This window comes from Haemaphysalis longicornis, unplaced genomic scaffold (assembly GCF_048455015.1).
Source record: "Haemaphysalis longicornis isolate Haplotype H1 unplaced genomic scaffold, Haemaphysalis longicornis Haplotype H1 scaffold_4, whole genome shotgun sequence".
Lineage (NCBI taxonomy): Eukaryota > Metazoa > Arthropoda > Arachnida > Ixodida > Ixodidae > Haemaphysalis > Haemaphysalis longicornis.
The window spans coordinates 54,642,559-54,660,658 of NW_027526361.1; the positions used below are offsets into that span (position 1 = coordinate 54,642,559).

The 18,100-nt window shown below is 48.6% G+C and overlaps 1 pseudogene across 1 annotated transcript in view; it reads left to right on the top strand.

Moving 5' to 3' along the window:
• LOC144179753 (neuronal acetylcholine receptor subunit alpha-7-like) overlaps positions 1-17,634 on the top strand; it is a 106,448-nt pseudogene extending 88,814 nt beyond the window's left edge. Inside the window, exons 4-8 of the transcript XR_013324330.1 lie at positions 1,037-1,332; positions 3,046-3,514; positions 4,194-4,381; positions 6,340-6,609; positions 11,875-17,634. The product of XR_013324330.1 is annotated as a neuronal acetylcholine receptor subunit alpha-7-like (transcript). The remainder of the gene's footprint in view (positions 1-1,036; positions 1,333-3,045; positions 3,515-4,193; positions 4,382-6,339; positions 6,610-11,874) is intronic.
• Positions 17,635-18,100: the final 466 nt, after the last annotated feature.

Below are 18,100 nucleotides of genomic sequence, written 5' to 3' on the forward strand. Positions count from 1 at the left end.
TGCCGCTTCTTCCACGCTATCTCTACTGATTCGTGTACCGGGCTGTAACGCCACCTAGTTAAAATGCTAACCCAGAAAATGCTAAGCTTGTAGTCAGGGGAGGGGTGTAAAGCACCCTTTAGAAGGTAAGTTGCCGCTTGTTGGGATCACAAAGATGGAGAGAGGAAAAAAAAACGTACACTTTCACGAGAAGACGCCGCCGCCTTCGCGTGAAAGTGTACGTTTTTTTCCTGTGCCCGTCTCTGTGATCACAACAAGCGCAACTTACTTTCTAAAGCATGTGAGGGTGCCGCGTTGATTTTACCAACGTTTCTTATGGCGCTGGGTTCAACTTGAGGACTCATTAGGACAGAACTTCGAAGGGCCCCATTTAGTGTGCTGTCGAGTTTAGTATCACGTGCAAACGCGATCAATTTTCAGCCAAAACCACAAAGTTTAATTCACCATTCCTAATTCAGTGAGTGAGTGAGCGAGTGAGATGCTTGCCACAAGTGCGCTTTACCACCATGCGCTTGCCCGGTTATCAACATGTCGCCATCTAAGCCCATTTTGAGCGCCATAAAACGAAAGTTCCTTCCTTGACAAATTTGTCATTTTTTTTGCTTTTGTTTTATTTTGTTGCTTCGTTTGCGGCAATCATAGCATACATTTTTTTAGGTTTTATTCCTGAGAAATACCACCCCTAGGCGCGATTTCTTCGTAAATTACTTTCTGTACTTCGTTATTGGGAGAGTAGCACGTTTCTGAATTCAGCCAAACCCACTAAGTGATGAGAAATAAAATCGCTGCGCGCTCTTTGTGTGCTGCTGAGCACGCAGGTTCGATTTCCGGCCGCGGCGGCCGCTTTTCTGATGAAGGCGAAAGGCAAAAACGCGCGTGTGTACGAGATTTCGGTGCACGTTAAAGATCCCTAGGTGGTCAAAATTAATCCGGAGCCCTCCACTACGGCGCGCCTCATCGCCCGCGTTGCGTCGGCGCGTTAAACCCTACAATCAATCAGCCTTTGTTTTTTTTTTTTTGTTTTTTTTTTTTTGAGCACCTCTCTCTGTTTCCTCATTCTTATTTCGTTCCAAAATTTTTCCACTGCACCGCTGCTCTGGCGCTGACCTCAGAAAACCGGGGGGGCGTTGGGGTGACACCATTTGCAGCGCCCGCAGCGACTACCACGCCGGCCACCTGGGCAGCAACGTGATCGTCAAATGGACGGGCGAAGTCCTCTTCCCGGTTCAGGCGGTGCTGTCAAGCGCCTGCCGCCTCGACCTGCACTACTTCCCTTTCGACGTGCACCTCTGCCAGCTGCAGTTCGTCTCCTGGACGTACGACTCCCAACAGGCACGTCTTTCCCCAACGTCACCCTCCTCCACAGCACGAGAACCCGTTCCCGATTCGCTTGCTTCTATTACTACGGATCGCTCGGCGTGTTTGCGCCCCGCTTTCCAGGTTTGCTTCGTTGAGTGAGACATCTCGGTAAAGATTATCGTAATGACCGACGTGGTCTTTTAGCCGTGTACGCCGAAGGCAGGTTCTCGAGGGAGCACTCCTGGCTTGCAGAGGTGGTGGTCAATCCAGGGAACGGGGAACCCCACAGGAAACGCGAGTAAAAGAAAAGTTCGATGAGTTAGTTCTTCCCGAAACTTCGCGGCATTTGCGCGTCCGTCGGATCATTTGGAGGCTGGCTGCAGTGGGACTAACCATTACCCTTCCGAGGAGTCTAGCCATCGAATCCAATCTGTGAGTCCCGTCGGGACCCAAGTTACGGGACTGATAGTCTGACCGGCAAAAATAATTTCCCCTACATCCTCGTTTTTCACAGCGTGGGTAACCACCTGGCAATTTCCCGTCAGGCCACGTTTCAGGTCACTTATTTCCTGCGTTCGATCGTGTGATGTTACTTTGTTTCGCCGAGGTTCAGTTTCTAGAGTCTGAATGGGCTGTCGGATTATTTACAAGTTCTAATGTTGTGGCAAGTGCGAGATGGGAGAAATTCGAGAATAAAGTCTTAGTTTGTACATAAAGCATTAAGTGATTGACACAAAATTTGACTCGAAAAGTGAACCGCCCAGAACTCACGTGTTGGTGTCAAATGACAAGTAATCGCTTAAGTGAAACGTACACTTACTAAAAGTTTGTATATCATGCTTTCGTAAAATGCGTCCTTTCAGGCATAAACTGAAACAGGAATCAGCTTAAACAATATTTGTTGCCTATTTATTCCTTATTATGCGGTAACTTGAATATGCGTGCGCCGCCTGGTGGAGAGAGAGAGAGAGAGAGAGAGAGAGAGAGAGAGAGAGAGAGAGAGAGAGAGAGAGAGAGAGAGAGAGAGAGAGAGAGAGAGAGAGAGAGAGAGAGAGAGAGAGAGAGAGAGAGAGAGAGAGAGAGAGAGAGAGAGAGAGAGAGTTAAAAAACTACGGTGGGGCTTGCTATTCCAGATGGGGATGAAAAGTGAGACAAAAGAGCGAAATAAGACGAAGGGGGCGGGGAGAGGAACAGGAATGTTACACCGCGATATACGTTGGGATGCTGATGTTTATAGACTATATTAAATACTCAACTCAACATCAGCGGGTTGGAAATAATCGGCAACGAATGATGCCGGGTGGGAAACGACTGATAGCACAGCGGAGAAGAAAGGGGGCGTGTGACGTCAGCGCTCGCCGCGCCTGCGAATTGGGGAGTTCTGCTGCTTGACTCGGCGCGCGGATGTTCATGCGTATGTTTGTGCGAGGCCTCCCGATCAGCGACGGTGCGAATGAAGGGAGAAGCACCGCGCCGATGATGGGAAAGGGCGACAAAAGAAGAAAAAACGCAGTCTGACGCACACGCACTAAACGGAACAAGAACACTCCATTGAGGCCCGCTCAATGACATAAATGAACCAAGTTAGGCGCACTTGCGCTCTCACATAGAACTAATCTACATCAGATAGTTTCATAATTTCTTTCGGCAACGCTACTGAATGTCATCAATAAACCTACAGCCCCAAGGTTAAGTGGCCCTTGCCGCTCCAGCAAAGCTCCAACATCCGCCTGCTCCCGTCTGCAGGTGGAACTGGAGGCGGCCCAGAGCACGGACGGCCTGAGCCGTTTCCTCAGGCACGGCGAGTTCGAACTGCTCGAGATGAGCGTCTCTCAGCAGGCTCACCCGCCTCCGGACGCACCCATCCTTCCCGCCGCCGCCGCCGCGTCCCCCGCACCGTCCACCGCATCACCTTCGTCGCCCAGCGTCGGCGGCTCCGCGGCCGAAGATGGCGACGGCGCGCCCCCCCGCGGTGTCCGCTTCCTACCGCGGCGTCACGTACACGCTCCGGCTGCGCCGTCGGCCGGGCTCGCAGCTCCTGCACCTCGTGCTGCCGTGCGTGGTGGTGAACGCGGCTGGCCCTGCTGGGCTTTCTCGTGCCCTGCGAGTCCGGCGAGAAGGTGACGCTGGGCATCAACACGATGCTCTGCCTGGCCGTCTTCCTGGTCGTGGTTCGGGACAGCCTGCCGCCCGCGGGCCTCCGTGCCCTTGCTCAGTGAGTGCCCACAGTTGCCTTTGCAGGCTGCTGCTGCTGCTGCTTCGGGATTTGGCAGCATTCTCCCAGGTTTCCCTGCAAGACTAGCTTCGTCTGTTTACTAACAACAAACACTCAATCATGCCCGAACTGAACGGTGGTGATCTCTGTTTATCAGCTAAGAGTGCACATGCAGAGTTTAAATTTCTCAAAAAACACGAAAAAATATTTACCTATCTCTTATTGAAAAATGGACGCAAAAGTTGGCTACCCCCAACCCCCCCTCCCCTACCTCTGACCCTGTCTTTTCGCGCTGAAAGTTCGGGGTTAACCTCGAAAGATACAATTCACTGCATCCTGGTTGTCGTTCACGTGTAAAATTGCATAAAAACGGTAAACAAGGTTTAGCCAGCATTAGGTGTTTGAGTCATTACAAAGGCTAACACTACGCATGCGTGTTAGCAATGGTTTGTTGTAACAGCATCGCGCAGTCCAGACTGCAACGTTGATTAAAGTGTTCGAAGGGGAACTTTAGGCGGTGGCTGTGAATGGAGAAATGGCATGCAGTGTAAGTTAACCCTCAGAATTGCGGGCAGGATGCCCTTTCTCATCCGCCACTGCCAAAAGGCAATGGACAAGCTGTTGGGTAACAAGGCAGGCCTTGACAACCTGCTCCCTGTGCGGCGGCCGCCCCGTGCAGGCGTGTACTACGGCCTGAGCACGTGCGTGGTGGCGTGCACGACGGCGCTGAGCGTGGTCACGCTCAGCCTGCACCACCGGGGCGCCCGGGGCTCCGAGGTGCCCCGAGGACTGCGCCGACTCGTCCTCGGATTCCTCGCCAGGTTGCTGCTGCTCGGATGCTGCTCCCCAAGCGCCGACGAGAGGAAGGTACTGCTACTGCTGCTACTCCGCTGCACCGCACGGCGGCGCTCCGGTCGACCAGGAAAGTGCTGGCCGGCCTAATGATTTGAAGTGGAGGGCACTTTATAGGCCCGCCTTGTCGTCGTAGCTTGTTCGCTGTCACAATGTCAAGCGACTGCCGGAATCAGGCGGCGCAGCGCGATAACAGACCCAAGTAGAGCCCCACTGCGTTACGGTGTAGCAGACCCCAAACAGAGGCTTCGAAAAACGTAGTCATTGAGAACCAGTTGGGCTTGTTGGTACATAGTTAAAATGGTTGCAGCGCAACAACGACGGACGGACGAGTGAGGAACAAACGGGACGAGCGCTACTTCCCGTTTGTTCCTCACTCGGAATAGCGCTCGTCCCGTTTGTTCCTCACTCGTCCGTCGTCGTTTTTGCGCTGCAACCATTTTAACTTCGAAAAACAAGCGGATTATATAGTCATAACCGTTCGAAACTCCTTGACCGCTGGTGCTTGTCATACATCTCCCCGTTGTTTAGCGCAAAGAAAACTCCAGGAACATTTTAGGCAAAATCTGTATATATAGCCGGCAGCCTCCGCGTCCATTTAGTTAGGAACGCCCGTTAGGTCGGTTTATACGATAGTAAGCGAGGAAAAGTGACTGCCAAAAACGACGTGTTCCAAACTGCGCAGTAAGGCTCTGGCACGTGCGAGATGAAAGCAAGAAGGGGGCGCGCGAGCACTGCGAAGGCGGGAAATTTGAATCACACTGGACAAACCTTTAAATGCATTAAGGGAGCTGGGCGCTGCTGAACACGAGGTCGCGGGTTCGATTCCCGGCCGCGGCGGCCGCTTTTCTGATGGAGGCGAAAAGCAAAAACGCCCACGTGCACGAGATTTCGGCGCACGTTAAAGATGATCAGATGGTCAAATTTAATCCGGAGCCCTCCACTACGGCGCGCCTCATCGCCTGCGTTGCGTCGGCGCGTTAAACCCTACAATCAATCAATCAATCAATCAATCAATCAATCAAGGGAACTGGGAGTGAGACAGGGAAGCGAAGAGCGTGATGGGTGGCAGCAATGAGCGAATAACGGCGCCACAGCCCATTATGCCGAATCACTGCTCTGCACTTCCGACAGCTTTCACATTGAGTGAAACGGCTTTAATTTTTAGGGTAAAAGCTCAGTAAACGCCTCGTTCCGTTCCCACAGTGCCTCGTACCGGACTCTGACCTTCAAGCTCAGCCAAGGTCAACGCAGCGCCTCAGGCGGTTGCGAAGAGAAAGCGTGCAATCGCTCGTTTTTTTCCAAGAAAAGGGGTGTCGAGAGGGGGATAGTGAGGAAGAGTATAGGCGCGTGCCATCAGAAAATGATACAAGGAGACACTGCCTGCATCCAATCTCGCTGCGCTTTCGTGCCTAGACGGTCAACTGGGCCGAGCAACGTCGGTGTTTTGCCCTGTGGTGCAATTGTTGGCACGTTCACTGCATGCTCTGGGCGCTGCAACCGTGCTATCGCTGGACAAACTTGGTTCAACTGCGTTCAATCATGGCAAACGTTTTGTCTAAGCGGATACAAGTAAAAATACGCAAAAGGTCTTACTCTATCCTATGGACGACAACAGGCTTTTCTGAGCTAGCGAAAAAACCAAGGCAACCCAGCAACTTGCGTTATCCCAGAAAAAGTAGACCACAAAACATGACCTTCGTGCAAAGTTTGGGCGCAATGTAGCCAGCCTTTTCTTCAAAATAATGTTTTAAAGGAAAGGCGCTAATTTATTATTGCAACATCCTGTACAAGTGCACATGGTGTATATATTTGTTGCATTAGCTCTTTTTTACTTTCCTTCCATGAGTTTGACGTACTGATACATAACCACGCATTCGCAATCACTCGTAGCCTTTTAAGCACTTGGCTGTGCCTCGCTACACGTCTGCCTGGTCCCCTTCTCATCCGCCGAAACCATCTCGCGACCGCAGAACCACAACCAGAGGCACGACTCTGGTCGCGAGTCCGGCAAGTCATCGCGGCTTCAACCCCCGAGTCCCTCCTTAGACTCGGACAAGCTGGAGCTGGACCACATTGAGCGCTACAACTTCTCGCCACGCCTGCGGCACCGCAAGGAGTTCTGCGCGGGGCTCGGCGGAGTGCTAGGAGGGGTGGGCCCACCACCGCCGCCCGTGCCAGGCCCCGCCGTGGACACCTCATCGGACGAGTTCGAGAAGCAGTTCCTGCGAGTGCTCGCCAAGGTACGCGCAACACTCTAGGGGGAAAATCATTACGTTACGTAAATGTACACTTGTGTTTAACCTGTAAACGATATCTCCGCCGGCGTCTGACATTTCGTTTGAGAGCAACTTTTTAACAGCGGAGCTGTTTAAGCTTGAGCTTGGTCCAGTGACGTTAGCTGAAAAAATACAAAGAAAAAAAAACTGCACCGCCTGTAAAGGGTGTACCACCGCATATGGGGTGTTATCACAGTGAAGCCGTCTTTAGCGTCTGCCTGAGTGCGAGCACAAGGGGCATATGCGCATGCGCGCCCCTTACTATACCATTTTAGAGGCTAGCCTTTTTGGGGCCTCTAAAACGCAAAAAAAAAATGGCGCAGGTTGCACTAGTTGTGCAAGGCTGTAGACACAGCGCATCTGGAAGTCGACCTAGCTTGTTTCCCCCTTTGATCCGCTGTCAGTGTGGGGGACACCCCGGAGCAGCCTTGTAAAATCCGGCTAAACTTGGCCTCACCCCTCAACACTTAGCCTAGCCCAGCAAGAACATCGCAAAATCTAACGAAACTTGGCAAAGCCTAGCAAAACCTAGCGAAACTTAGCGAAACTTGAATAAGCTAGGTCGACCGCCAGCTCCGCTGTTTCTCCAGCCTTACACCACTAGTGCAAGCTGCACCAAATTTTTTTTTTCTTGTGCGCGTAAACTTTTTCCGTAGACCTCCCCATCGCGTTATCTCGTAGACGTCTCGTCAGTTACCCCTATTCGCTGCGCTACCTTCATCCACATTTCTGCTCCTTGATGCCGCTCCTTCTGAATCCCTACTAAGGCGTGACTTTCTGCTTTTAAGTTGATTATAATGAAAACTATTGTGAGTACAAGCTGGGAGAGAGCAATTTCTATACCACTCACGCCTATGCTTCTCAGAGTCATCCCAATCCAGGGGCGGCTCCCGGTGACTCTCCACAGCACGGTTTCATTTGTAAAGGAGTATGCCTAAAAATTTAACCTCAATATTTTGTCTGTGTCCCTGACTTCCCGTACGACCCCGCAGCGTGTGATAGTTCCGCGAAGATCCGGGCAGAGAAACGCACGCGACTGTGGATTTCTTGTGTCTGCACCTAAGCCCGTTTATCCGTAACCGTACTGATTTACTGTATAGGACATTTCTACGCGGACATCAATTCAATCTTTTCTCGCGCACATATTGCTGATCCTCCCGGCACGTAGTGTATCCTTCCTGCTCTGGTCATTCGCTACATTAATTCTTCTCTGAATTCATACTTCCCTGTCCTGCTCTGCGTATAACTTCCCTATACAATTTCAACAATACCCGCAGCCATTTCCTCAGTATTGTGCAAATACCTGCTGCTTGAGTGTGACTTGGGCAGGTGGTCGCTGATATCGTTGACTGCCTATCTCTAGTTTTCATCTCACTAAATAGATCTTGTTTCTCATTAACCCTGTCACTGGCCCCCGTTTCATATCGCCCTGAGCACGCAATTTCTTCATTGGCCTCCATTAATTCTTCCTTGCACTGATTGCTCTCCCCACCAAGTCTCCTCCGCAAATTATGTCCCTGATTTTTACGCGAATGTATTTATCATGAGTTCTGCAGCTTAAACAAAGATGTGCAATGCCCTTGAAAAGAATGCACTGTTGTACAACAACTGGCGATCATATGAAGCACCGCGTAAAGCGGCGTACTACAAGCGCAGGCTTCATCTTGGATTATGGGCCTCGTGCACTGCAGTTTCAAGTAAACATGTGGCGTTACCTGGTAGCGGCGGCGCAAATTTTTCTGAAGAACAAAATAAACATATACATACAACAGTTCGCTACGGGGCTCAATTTAAACAGCAACCGGAAAATTAGTATACAACAATTACAGTGTTTTATCATGTTCACAGTTGTTATATTCATAGAAATATTCCGCTGTCGAGTTGTGCGGGAATACAAGTTGAAATATTTTCGAAAGCGCCCCTTCTCCAATTAAAGCAGACGACAGTACATGAATCAGCTTCCTGCGACGCTGACGTGCACAAAGCACATAGCACCCGAGAAAAAATAAAAAGAACAGATCCATGGGTGAATTTGCATATCTGACCGCTACTTTCGTAAGACCGCTGCGAAAAATGCCGTGTATCCAACAGAACGGAATGAGTGCTTATTTTTGTAGCTCCTCAAACAGATTGGTGTCAGATATAATAACTGCACACTCATCAGAAAATATATGGAGCATCCCATGGATATGCATGCCTCCAATGTACGTACTCATACCAGAAAAATATAAAGAAAGCTTTAAAACGAAAACATTAGAAACCTAAATGTTTACGCTACACAGCAACACAACAATAAACAGATGGACACATACCAGCCACAATTCGGAGGCTCGCATCTAGTTTTATTGAAATTACTCCCAAATATCTCAAACATATGTGGCTGTGCAGTTTGTAGTTTGCGTTTCTGCGCAATAGCTGCGAAGCGCACTGCACAGAATTAGCAGTCTCGGGTGGGTGGGTAAGGGGGGGGGTTGGGGGTTGGAGGGGGGGTGGGGGGGGGAGAGATTTCGCAACGCCTACGAGGCGCAAGCCGTTTTTTTTCATCGGCACTTTGAATGCGAGGAACCACTTATGCACAATTATAGCTCCTGTTGTTGAACATCATCGCCATCATCTTCATCACGTCATCAACTGGCGTAGCAAGTTAGGCCTTTTAGCCCAGATAACATCGCCAGACTTTATTAAAGATCTCTCTCTCTCTCTCTCTCTCTCTCTCTCTCTCTCTCTCTCTCTCTCTCTCTCTCTCTCTCTCTCTCTCTCTCTCTCTCTGTTGTGCGCTCTACCATATCTGTGCCCGTGTCGATGTCGACTGATAAACAACAAGGTAAATAAACGTTTAGCGGCTTTCATGAAAGCTTCCTCACGCGCATATACGTCCAAAAGTATTCGCACATTAAGTACGCGTTTGTAAACCTATGAAAACACTTTAAAAAGCGTCGCAATATTTATCTGAGCCCATCCAACGGACTCATCGTAGTTTCAGCAGTGTGAGGTAGAGTTTAGCCGAGCAGTTGCATTTTCAAATACCTGCCTCTACAAACCTGAATCTTCGGGCTCTTGAAGCCGCATATCCTTGGTGTCGCAATATACACATGAACCTTTCGCAGCGATTTCACACACACAACGGACATCACATCACTTCCTGACACGTACAAGGCACAATGGTGTTTACCCGGGATAAATTCGCTTCTGCAAGCCTTGTGAAAGTCGCGCCACCGGCCTCCTCTTCGCTAAGCTGTCCGCCAAATGATGCCAGTTATGAACTTATGTCAGTTATGCCCTGACAAGTACCTAAAAGCTAAAACCGAACAAATAAAATTGTTGCCGGCGGCACGTGCACATTGCGCCGTGATTTAATGTTCTTGCGGTGACGAGGGGCCCCACAGAACAGGAGCACATGGGTGTCCCCATTGGTGGACACCCCTGTGGACACCCCATTTGGGCGACGCCGCTGACGCCGATGGTGAACTTCAGTTGAAGCCGTTGCGAAATTGCAGCGTGTCCATACGGCGTGGAAACAGACCCATACTTCCTTACAACCGATTTTGTTTTGATGAATCGCTTTACTGTCGCCCTTGCGAAACCTTCTCTATTTAAGTACCGTTTGGCTGTTTGCATCTCATTTAAAAAGAATAGCGGCCATTCTTTCTTTCTTGTGCTGATATTCGTACACTCCCGAACGAGATGCTACGGGACGTCGCCTGCTCGCGGAATTCAGAAGTGATGTCTTCGTTGTCCGAAAGGTGGCTCGGACACAGCAAATCAGTGGCACCACCATACCAGCGCACGAGGCCCATAGCGCTAAGCAACACAACAAAAGATATGAATGACTAAGACAAGCGCTTTGCCATTCATCTCCTTCGTTGTGCTGTTTGGCGCAATAATCAAGGATGAACTGTGTCCAACTTGCCGAATTGTCTACTCTCAATGTAGCAGAGGGCCCCTCTGTAAAGGGTGCACCGCCACAGCACGACTCCTAATGTGGCAAAGCATGCTTTCAGACGATAGTCTTTCTCGGGGTGCCTAAACGTGAAACCTTCCCGTCTGTCACTTGAATCGACCAAGAGTATTACTGGCGACCCTGAGCAATACTAGGTTACTGACCCACCAAGAATTTGTGGGAAAAGGATTGGTTAGGGAAGGAGAGGAGGGAATTTGGAACATAGCGTGCAGGACAGAGGATGGAGAGAGAGAGAGAGAGAGATGATTAGAGAAATGGTGTCGTGGGAAGGGGAGGGCTCGGAAGGGATTGGGTAGTTGAGGGGAGGGGGGAGTACAGTTAGAGTGGGGGTAATGAGGGGAGGAAAAGGGAAGGGGGAGGACAGGAGAATTGATGATGGGGATGAGTTATTGGCGGGAGAGGGGAACAGGAGCGTAGCGGAAAGGGAACGAGAATGGAGATAATGGAATGGACGGAGAGAAGGGAATAGAAGAGAGAAAGGGGAAATTAGAAAGTGCCGGAAGTAGATGGAGTTATGGGAGGAGGAGGAGGGTCAGGACGGCGGAAACGAATGTAACCGGATTACACGGGGACGGAGAGGAGCGCGATTGGAGTGAGCGAATCGGAGAGGGATGGGAAGGATAGTGTAACGAAAGGGGGATGTAGCAGAGGAAGAGTTAGATAAAGAGAGAAGGAAAAAGAGGATGGAAAAGAGGGTGGGACAAGGGTACTAAACCAACTTAAAGAAGGTGGAGTTGGGGTCGGTGAGTGGAGGGAAGAGAATGGTGAGACGAAGGTGAATGAGTGGAAATGTGTGAGAGGAACTTATGAGCAGACGATGAGTGGAGGAGGGCGAGGAAAGAAAATTTACAATTTGGAAGAGAATTGAAGGGAGAGGATGTAAGAAGATTGTGAGGGATAGGAGTGGGCTAGAGGAGGAGACGGGGAATAGGAGTAGCTGAAACCCTACCGTCTTCGTTCAACAGGCTCTCTGACACCGCCTTACTCACTCATTCAAAAGCGTCTTTTTCGTCACCCTCCTTCCACCACCCCCTCGTGCACCGGGCGTCTGGGAGAACGAAGCGCATGCGTTAATGTGCACCAACGGAAGTATGCGTTCGAATTTAGCACCAAATTGTTTTACGTGTGCACACTGCCATGCATGAGCACGGACACACATACGAGCCCGGTTTTATTTTTATTACAAAACGTGCTAAAAAAAACACCGTTTTTAAAAGCCGAGTTGAGAATGAGGTTCACTCTTTCTTTGTCCCCTTCCCGTGGCGCAGGTGTACCAGACGATTGAGAAGAACGAGCTGCGCGTGGCCGAACGGGACCGGAGGGAGGCGATGCGCGGCGAGTGGCATCAGGTGGCGGTGGTGTGCGACCGCTTCCTGCTCGCCGCGTTCCTCGTCTCCATCACAGTGGCCGCCTGCCTCGTGCTCTTCTCCTCGGCGCACAAGCCCTGACCGCCGGCCGCCCAACAACACGGTGTCGCCAGGCTGTTGCGTCTCGTGGCGTGCGTGCCGGTGCCAGATGTACCCTGCATTCTGCCAGTACAGCAAATACTGTGTCCGCCGTCGGCAGTTGTGGCCGCTGTCGTCACATTCTGCGCGGGGAACCGATATCGGAGACTCGGCTCCTGGGACTTGCAACAGGGCCTGCAGTGATTAACCGACACTAGGAGAAAATTCTGGGGCCTTTGTGCGGTCGCAGTCGTTGCGGGATGAACTCTGAGTCTGAGCTCGTTACGGAAGGAGAAACTCATCATGCCCTACTTCGTGGTGTACGCGGGCAGATAATACATGGGAGTACCTTGGCTCCTCTCACCTCATGGTATATATAAAAGCACGTGCTACCAGCCAACTTGCGGCAGGGAATGCGGAAAAATCTATTTGTGCGATATTTTATGTCTCCTTAAAATCTCGATTTCATTCGGTGAATATTACGCAACATAAAAAGGCGGTATGTCTTGCCAGCGGCAATAAGTATAAAACTGGTGTCATACCAGCACTATTCATTAATTTGTACAATGGCGTACTTGTCATCTTGATTTATTTACGGCAACGTCTTGCGCTCTTAAAGATTTTTAAATGTCTAAACGTGTACAGTGTCTCCGGTGAGAACATAATACACGGGAAAAATGAAACAAAATGTTGTCGTTTTCGTTTGTTAATAGGAGTACGCAATAGACGTTTTTTGAAGCCACTTAAATGTAAAGCAAATAACACACCCGTGGAGTCAAATATGAATCAAACTGTGATACCTCTTGTAATGTAAAGTATTATTCGCAATATAGCGTATGGAAATTCGATTATGAAGGTGTCGCTTTGGTTTTAAGAGCTAAGTTTTAAGAGCTAAGTTTTAAGTGGTTTTAAGAGCTACAAATACCAAGAAAAACAAATTAATTTAAAATTGTGTGCTAAAGCTTATAGTCACAAATCACAAAACAATAATAGCATTCAAGCCTATTCAAGACGATGATAAGAAGCCCTCGTGACCTGGGAGCACAAAATTGGCTGGAATTATTAAAACAAACAAGTATGGACATATAACATGTAAATCAAACAACGTTAGAGACGCAACTGCATAGCGTAAATAGTTGCCCTTAATGAAACCGCTCTTTACGGATCTCGTCATTTCACATGACGAAGGGAAAGACAAAATACGCTACAAGAATCTCCACCCATAAACATGGCTAATATAGTATAACCATCCAGTCCTGCACATACAGCTTTCGTATGTCAGAAAACAAGGATACCCGCTAAAAACACTTTCAGTGCTACGAGTCTCTACTTGTAGAGGAAAGCTAACTATTCTGGGATACTCCGTTTCAGTGAGGTTCTTATTACACATTGTATAATTGGTATCCGCGGCTAAATATGTGTAAGTCATGTATAACTCACTGAACAATTAGCAGAAATGCACAGTAACGCTTTATGACGAGCTTAGTAGGCGCAGGGCAGAGCGTCTGTCCTGATGCATCTACAGCTTTCCATATACGATTTCAATTCCTCGAAGGTTACACAAAAAATACTCAACTACTTGAATGGCCACCATTATTTTACTTTCACTGATTAAACCGGGGGCTTTAAAATCGTAATTAGAAACATGCGCATCTTCACATTCCAATATATCTTCTGCTTCCCAAATCATTCTACCTGCGCAAACAGGGTAATTATCATGGCATGGGCGCAGGAAGCTCATATGTGGAACAGCTTTTAAGTCATAAACGGCAGAGTAGGTCGGACGCGACAGTGCCTAGCTCGTTCCCACAGCTCCAATGCTCCCAAAAGACGGCGAAAACAGTCAAACCCGCCAGAGTGTTCAATAGGAATTGCACTCAGCATTTCAAACGCTTAACACATGCATTTGTGTACTTGATATAACGAGCTGTGCACAAACCTGCAGCTGGCTGCGATCGGTTGTTCAGTGATCGTTCCTGTGTTGCGGATAATTCCGTATCTGCGGAGAATCACAAGCGCTGACCTCTCTCTCTCTCTCTCTTTTCCTCTTCATGAAGTACGTGATGCTTTCTAACTTCATACTATGATAGGATGAGTCATTTTTTGTAATTGCTCAGGGTACACGATACTGCGTGTACATTTCTGAAAATGATCTCATCGTTCCATTTCCGGTCCACTTGTCACCGAACACGCCCCAAAGGGGGGCATTGCGCTGTCGTGTCAGCACTTGAAGTAGCGTCAGTGAACGCACACGTTGTACGCACTTTTTGTAAGTCACGCCGTTTGTGTAAATGAGCCATCAATCATGCCGACGCGAGTGGGGGAAAAAAATGCCAAGAAGCGATTATGGTTCACCCAAACATCACGTGACTGAGAAAATGAACTGCATGAATGACACAAGCATGTGAGATACGACACACTTTTAACCCTCTTTCACATCTTTTAATCGCACCACACAGTTTATTCACAATTAAGGTCACTTTTAATGATGTAAAGAACGATAGCAATTGTACAGCCGTGCGTGCTTGCACACATCCCGTGCAAGAAAGGCAGAGAGTATGTCCTTGTTGGTTACTGGGCTTCGCATTCCCGAGTCGTTTTCTTCTCCCTAACGGTAGTCGTCGTTCGTGCTACCTGACTGGCGTTGTTTCGTTGTTGTTTTGTTCCCGTCGGCGATAACGCGCTTTACTGCCAAGCGCTTCATTATTCACACCGAACTTGCTCACCACTGCCTCAGATGACTTGTGGCTCTTGCGAGCCCACGAAGACGGCAATGTCGCGTCACTGGGAATCGCCGCGTTAGCAGCGAGCGGACGGCAACCACGTCTTATAGGACGTTGCTTTTCCAATGCTTTTCCATTTGCATTAGTGCAAAGTCTTCGCAAGTTATGTTCCCACTGAGGTGCTTACCTTTAAATTCACCTGTGGTTTCAATTCCTTTTAGCTCTAGTCGCACTGTGTTTGTGTCGTCGCTGCAGCCAGAACGGCCGCTTATTACCACAAAACGAGCCAGCATGGAAAGAGGGAACAAAGTAACGTAGCCACGGTACTGTTATTGGCTTGAAACTCAACCATTGCATGCTGGCTTCCTTGTTATGCATTTGAGCTTCAGCCTTCGTGACAGCATCTTGTAGAAACAGAGTGGATTAGCACATCTGTAAATGCGAACCAAACCTCGTCTTCACACTGTGAAACATCCTGTTGCTTATTTGCTTCATTTTCAGCAATCAAAACCTCGTCACACTCGATACGAACAGACACGTATGACCTACATTAGCCGTACAGCTAGGCAACATCGTATTCGAGTATTCAACCTACACCGTGTTGAGAAGAATAGTACGCTACGCTCACAAACAAGCACTTATGTTACGTGTTAGTGTCCTAACCAGAATACTGCTGCAAAGGAAAAGACTCAAAATAAACCGGAAGATCAATGTTTGCTAAGTCTCGAAGGGTAAATAGGCTTGAAAAGAAAGCCTACGCACTTGTTTGGATTATTACGCTCAAAATTGTCACTGCCTAGAACAGTATGCCAATGGCCATCGCTTTGAGAGCATGCTAATGCAATAAAGAGAAAACAGAATACCCTTGCAGAACAAGAAAAGCTTCCTCGGCAGTCGTAGTTGAGTAAAACATAAAGTTTCGTTCATTTATTTCGCTTAGATATAATGAATATGTATTATGTTTATTTCCAAAGTGACAACATTTGTCTTCATCCATGGATCTATTCTCCCTTCTCTGCAGTTTACCTCTTGCTATTGCGATTGTGAGGGATGCGACAAAATTCCTGCTGCAATGCAGTTAAAGATAGCCTGGATACAGCAAACTTCTACCGCAATAAAGTTGCAGAAAGCGCGTTCGTGTCGAGTTGGACGCTCAAAGTCTTTGTTTCAGTGTCCTTTCGCACTCTTTATGTCGGAGCTTTACCTTAACTTGCACTCGTTTTGAATGTTTTCTGTCTGGCCACAAGCTTCCCTCTTTACGCAAAATTTTGTGCAATGACTCCGTTCCTGAACTCTTGAGACTGAAGGGAGGGGTGAAAGTTCCCTGGTGATGTGATGACGTCCGTGGTGCAAGCTGTGGTGTGTGTGGTAGCACTGGACATGCTCCCGCAGTGGTTTTCACAAGTATGACTGACTTGCCGGAAGCCTGAAACAGACCACAAGTTGAAGACACGGCGCTTTCTTCTCTTGTCGACACCGACGCAAAGAGCACCTTTCTGATACACAAAAGCCCGTAGATAATCGTCCGTACAGTCCGTAGCGTGGTTGTCTCACCTTTGGTAGGCAAATAGAATGTTTTGTTGTAACCTATATTTCACGCTTTTTCTCTTTATTATTATTATTTTTGTTTGCGAGACAACTTTCGTTGTTGTGTCTTAGCTCTCTCACCGATGGTACTGTTGAGGTGCCTTGCACAAAGATTTGTTTGTGTGCTGCTGGGAACTTAGCTTAACGTGGACTCAATCTGTGAGTTTCATGCGTTACGGGGATAACACAATCATATAGTAGTGCACTGACTAAGTACTTGCAGGAGCGATAGCATTCTCGTGTGAACATGAGTGGGTTGAATGTTCTACATTGAACACAGCAAGCGCAAAGTACGTGTAGACAGACGGCCATATAATCGGTTCCCAACGTTGTACCAAATGTAAGCATAGCTTTGCGCGTGCTTTAGAGAAGGGCTGGAGTGGGAAGCAGTAAGTTAAAAACGGTAGCACATGTTTCCTCTCAGTCTGCAGTGGTGTGCTCCCTTCATTGTTGTTCAACTGCATGCACTGACGTTTTTAAGTTTGGGGAAGTGGTGTTGGATGTGATATTGATCGGCGTTAACCTTGTGAACGTAGAGTATCGTTGCGTGTCGCGAAACGTTTTACCCAACTAACGTACGCACAACCATGCACCGTGTGCTGTTGTAGTTTTATTGTTGCCTCTTTTGTGCCACCCACTGAGTACAGCGATAAACACCCCTAGTAGATATTTTATTTCAATGCGAAAAAAATAAGGAAAGGAGTCTGCCCTTTCCTTGCCATATCCTGCCTATGCTCACTATGTTCAAACTTCGCAGGGTAATGGCGCCAAATACACCGTTCTCACTGCAGGGTGGCATGTGACCTAAATGGAGTGACGGTTGCTCTGTCATTGTTGTTTCGCGCACGTTTACCATATCGAGTGCATCCCGAGAAAGTTATGAAGCAGACTTACTACTGACAACCCTGTTTCGTTGGGGGGGGATTCGACGTTATTGTACCTGCGACAACACCACGGCTACGACAGTGAAGCATCGTACATCAAACTTCGCCCCTTCACATGAGTCCACTATTTCTGCACTGAAAGGTCTTGTGACAAAACATAAGTAATGCCTGGAGTATGATGCACACTTGATACCCTTTGTTTTATTTGCACTGGTAAATCAGAGGCACACATTTTGAGAACGTGCAACTGCAAAGCATTTTGTCGTGGTTTCGCACTGTTTGAAAATAATGTTTCTCCAAGTCCATAGTCGTCCACTAACAATGCATCGCGTTTGCCCTGTTTGTTAAGTTGCTGCACTGTATGTGTTGACAGTTGATTAAACACCTTCAGACCATTTATGGTGGAGACTTGTGCTTTGTCGTTCCGGGTATTACAAATGGCCAGCAAGGCAAAAAAATGGCACAGCGTTCACTCGTGCTGCAAGGCTGGAGAAACAGTGCAGCAGGGGGTCTACCTAGTTTCTTCCCCCTGGGATCCGCTGTCAATATGAGTGACCGACAGGAACGGCCTTGTAAAATCCAGAAAAACGTGGCCTCACCCCTCACGGGCAGTTACTCGGAATCTTCCGCTCTTCGCTGCCATTTAGTCGCGGCGGCTTCGAGGGCTTCGATTGTATCGTAGCTGTCTCATGTGTTCTCGAGCAGCAACATGACGGTGTTCGCTCTGCGCTTCTTCCTAGAGAGCTGCACTGTGCTTTTTCCTCGAGAGCTGCACACTTTTTTGGCCGACACATGTTTTGCGGGAGTATAAACGATGTGCTCGGCGCAGAGTCACGAGGCGCTGTGGGTCGCTGA